Source organism: Otolemur garnettii, unplaced genomic scaffold (assembly GCF_000181295.1).
Source record: "Otolemur garnettii isolate 467f Iridium unplaced genomic scaffold, OtoGar3 scaffold00202, whole genome shotgun sequence".
Taxonomy (NCBI): Eukaryota; Metazoa; Chordata; class Mammalia; order Primates; family Galagidae; genus Otolemur; species Otolemur garnettii.
In genome coordinates, this window is record NW_003852597.1 from 50,934 (window position 1) to 55,468 (window position 4,535).

Sequence of the window (4,535 nt, forward strand, 5' to 3'; positions counted from 1 at the left end):
CTCTTAGATTCTTTCTTCTCCATGGTCTAATCTCTTATTGATACTTTCTCCTACATCTTGAAGTTCCCTGAGTGACTCTTCTGTTTACTTAACTTCTGTGACTGTGAATTGTGCTATAATAAACATTTGGAATACAGATATTTTTTGGTAAAATCACTTCTTTTCCTTTGGGTGTATACCGAGTGGTGGGATTTCTGAGCTGAATGGTCAGTCCATACTGCTTTCTTGAGGAATCTGCATATTGTTTTCCATACAGGTTGTATTAATTTGTAGTCCCACGAACAGTGTATGACAGCGATTCTCAACCTGTGGGTCACTACCCCTTTTGGGGTTGAATGACACTTTCACAGGGGTCACCTAATATCAGATATTTACGTTACAACTCATAACAGTAGCAAAATTATATTTATGAAGTAGCAACAAAATAATTTTATGGTCAGGGGCCACTACAACACGAGGAACAGTATGAAAGGGTCACAGCATTAGAAAGGTTGAGAACCACCGGTGTATAAGCATTCTTTTCTCACTGCATTCATGACAGCGTCTGGTTTTTGGACTTTTTAATAAAAGCTATTCTAAAATAGGTAAGGTGATACATGATTAAGGTTTTAATTTGCATTTCCCTAGTGATTAGTGATGTGGAACATTTTTTCATGTGTTCATTGGTCACTTGTCTACTTTCTTTTGAAAATCTTCTGTTCCTGTCCTTGACCACTTTTTAACGGGGTTTTTAATTTTCTCCTACTGATTTGCTTGAGTTCTTTGTAGATTTTGAATATTAGCCCATCATTGTATGTGTACTGTGTGAATATTTTTTCCCATGTGTAGGCTATTTGTTTTGTTGATTATTTCCATTACTGTGCAGAAGTATTTAAGTTGAATTAAATCCTGTGTATCTGTTTTTATTGTTGCTGCATTTGCCTTTGGGTGTCTTATTCATGAATTCTTTGCTTACATTGATATCTTAACAATTTTTACTGTATTTTCTTCTAGAATTGTTTTGGTTTCTTGCATTACATTTAAGTCATTTATCTACCTTGAATTAATTTTTATAATTGGTGAGAAATGGAGGTTCTGTTTCATTGTTTTTCCTTATCCATGTTTTGTTATGTTCCATTTTCTAGTCCCCTAATTAGGGGAAGGAAAATGAGAGGTCAACTTTTATTTCCCAGCATTTCTGAAATTGAGTTTCTTAGGGCTCTTGTGACTTTCCCTTTAGGTTGTGGCAGACAGGGCGTGCTTTCCCTTGGGGCTTCCACTATTCTATTGAGAAATCTGGTGTCATTTGCACTATCTCCTCTGGTAGATTTTCTTCTTCCTGCCAATCCATGTGCTATGGTGACATGCTTTGATGTGTGCTTCCTTCACTATTGGTTGGAGTATTTGGAATAACTCAAGTTCTTTATTCTAGGACATTTTTGTAAGCGCCTCCCATTTTCAATGTTCTCTCTCTCTCTCTCTCTCTTTTTTTTTTTGCAGTTTGTGGCTGCTGCTGAGTTTGAATCCGCCACCTATGGTATATGGGGCCAGCACCCCACTCCTTTGAGCCACAGGCACTGCCCTCAAAGTTCTCTTTGTGCAATTGCTTTAAGTTAAATATTGAGTGTCTTCTACTGATAAATTCTCAGTTTGTTTTCTAGATTTACTTTGGGGCAAATAATTTCTTTGATTCTGTTTTCTAATCTTTTTACTCACCATTTAGTCTAGTGTTCATTTCATTTTATGCCCTAATTCTTTTTCATTCTCTAATTGGTTCTTTTTCTCATCATTTTAATTTATTCTGTAGAGACAGTATCTTATCACATCTCTCGGTATATGAATTATTGTTTTAATTATTTTTTGCAAGTTTTCTTATGTTCCCTTCATTCTTGTTCCTTGGTCTATGCACTTTTATTTCCCTTTTTCATGATGGTGTAAAGTGTATGATGGAAGTGAAAAGTGTGTCTGTTACTTACCTGCTCTTTGACCCTAAGGTTAAATTTTGTGTGCCTTGTCATCTCTGTGGATAATTACATAGTGGACATAGTATCTGCCTCACCCTTTCAGCATTGAGCTAATATATGGAAAATGTTGAGAACATTGCCTGCCTCATTGATAATATCTTAATATAATCCTATAATTGTGTATCCAATGATCCTCTCCTATTTCCTCCCTTAGGATTATTTTGCTGGGGTGGTTTTCCTCAATGGCTTCTGAGCCTTTGCTATCCTGAAGAGGTACTAAGGTACTGGCTGACGTGCTACTATGTGTATCAGGTGCATGGGTGGATAGGGCACGTTAAGTGCAGGACTTACTCTGTGTTGATAGGTACTAAGTCAGTTCACCTGGCCTCTCTCTAACCCTCCATGTTTAGACCCTACACTTTGCAGTCAAGAAAAGTGGAAATAACTGAGAACTATGTAGTATTGTTAAGCAGAGAAAATAATTCATATTCACATTTTCTTCTAGTAGTATCATTGGTAAAGAAAAATGATATATCTAGGATCATATGATACTGAGTTTGTAAAACTAAAAATGAGTTTAGTTTAGTAAAACTAATATTAACAAAATAGTGGTCATAGAGGTCGTGTTTCAGGACACAAACATATTTACTGTGACCTCTACTTGACAAACTGTGCAAATGGGGAGAATGCGTGGTGATTCAAATAAGGAGCAAAGCCCTTTGTCTCCCTCAAGCCTTCTCCCCTTTGCTCAGGACAGTACAGCCTTTTCAGGTGCAGGAGATCAGTTTACACACAGCCCCACTTTGCCATGTGCTCATCCTGCTAGGTTTGTGGCCAAGGTGACAGTGTAGATGTGGGCACTGGCTATAAGCATTCAGCTGAGTATGAGGGAGCTGTGGTACCCAGGGAATTGCTTCCTTAGTAAGGGGAGGGTGAGGATCAGGTAATGGTAGCAAGATGGGAAAAGCAGCTTCTCTGGCTCTGTCCTTAAAGTTCCCTCTAAGGGAATTATGCAGTGTCATTAGGCTGTTCTAGAGAGCAATACTCCAGATTCCAATCTAGCTTTGGATGCATAGGGTGTTAGGATTACAGGAGTGAGCCATCACACCTGGCCGCCTTTATCATCCTTTGTGTTTGGAGCAACCAAGATGTACATGCATTAGGCTCCTGACATAGCTTGGGATTCTCACATTGGGTTAACAAATAAGGATATGAACCAGTGGACTTGGATAGAATGGAAAAAGTGAGACTTCAGATATGGCAAGTTAGACTTCTGCTTTACAGTATTGTTTATTTAGTTGTGGAATGCATGCTTTGGGCATCAAATACAGGTACAGACAGCAATGCTCGGAGGCTACTTGTGGCGGTCATCTGCTCCCAGGGTCCACATTATAGCCTTGTACTGAGTAATGTCCTTGTAGGCCTGGAAGGGATTCATCCTGTGTTCCTGGCATTCTGAGTTTACCTAGAGGGGAAGATGCAGGAACAGAAAAACCATGTGGGGAAGTGAGCAGACCTGGGTTTGGAGATGATACACTTTAGGCTTAAAACAGGCCCCACTCTGTGGGTGTGTCTGTGCTGGGACATGGAGCTGCCAGCATTCATGTGAACAGGGTTATAGGTCTGAAGAAGAGCCTGGCCATATGCCCTCACTTCCTCCCTCACTGCCTCCACTGAAGGCCACACTGGGGACTTACTAGATGTGAGCTCTGTGAGGGGAGGGGCTGGGTTTCCAAAGTGAGTCCCCAGCTCATGGAGCAGCACCCTTTTCTCACCAGCTGTCCAGCAGGTATTGGTGTAAAGAATAACTGTGGTTTGAAAGGGTCACACAGAGTCCTGAGTAAAATGAGCACCGGCACATAATTATTATATACTATACTGTGGAATTAACTGCAAATGTCACTATGCCACTTTTGAGGTAGCCGGTACTCTGCCTGTCCAGGGTAAGGTCAGGCCAAGAGTTTTTGGGTTCCTGCCAGGTTGCTTGGGAGCCCTGAGTTGGGGTGATCGAGCCTCTTCTTCCCCCAACCATGTCACTTTTTCAGCTTCATTACCACTGAAAACTACACAAGACCAAAGCAATTGCTCTGGGGATACTATGATTTCTTACAATGCCAGCAGCCCAATCCAGGGACATGGTCAAGGATTATAGTGACAAGAGAACATGGAATATGTGCAGAGCCTTTGCAACTGCAGTGATAACTGAGCTGGGGGCACAAGCAGTCTGTGATCTGCATACCCTTAGGAAGGTGTGAGGACAGCAGGCCTCGCAGGGCCAGCTGCAGTTGCTCTTCCTGTCCTGCTGAACTGCCACACCCACATGTGGGACTCTCATGAATGAGTTCTCCAGGGAAGTAAGGACTGGTGAATTGAATGACTTGTATTTGGGGGTGTTTTTCTAAGTTGCTTAATCATCTAACTGGGGTAATTTCTATCTTCACCCAGATTTTCCTTTGCAGAACTCTCTTTCTCCCCTGAGAAAGCTTCTCTTCTGGAACAAGCTCTACTCAGGTTCCCTGAGGAAGCCTGGCTTTTGAACTTCCACATTCTCCTCTGCATTATTTCCTGTAGCAAAAATCCTGCTAAGTCACA

The 4,535-nt window shown here is 41.1% G+C and overlaps 1 pseudogene; it reads right to left on the minus strand.

The window, feature by feature from the left end:
- Positions 1-3,297: 3,297 nt before the first annotated feature.
- LOC111721909 overlaps positions 3,298-4,535 on the minus strand; it is a 7,865-nt pseudogene continuing 6,627 nt past the window's right edge.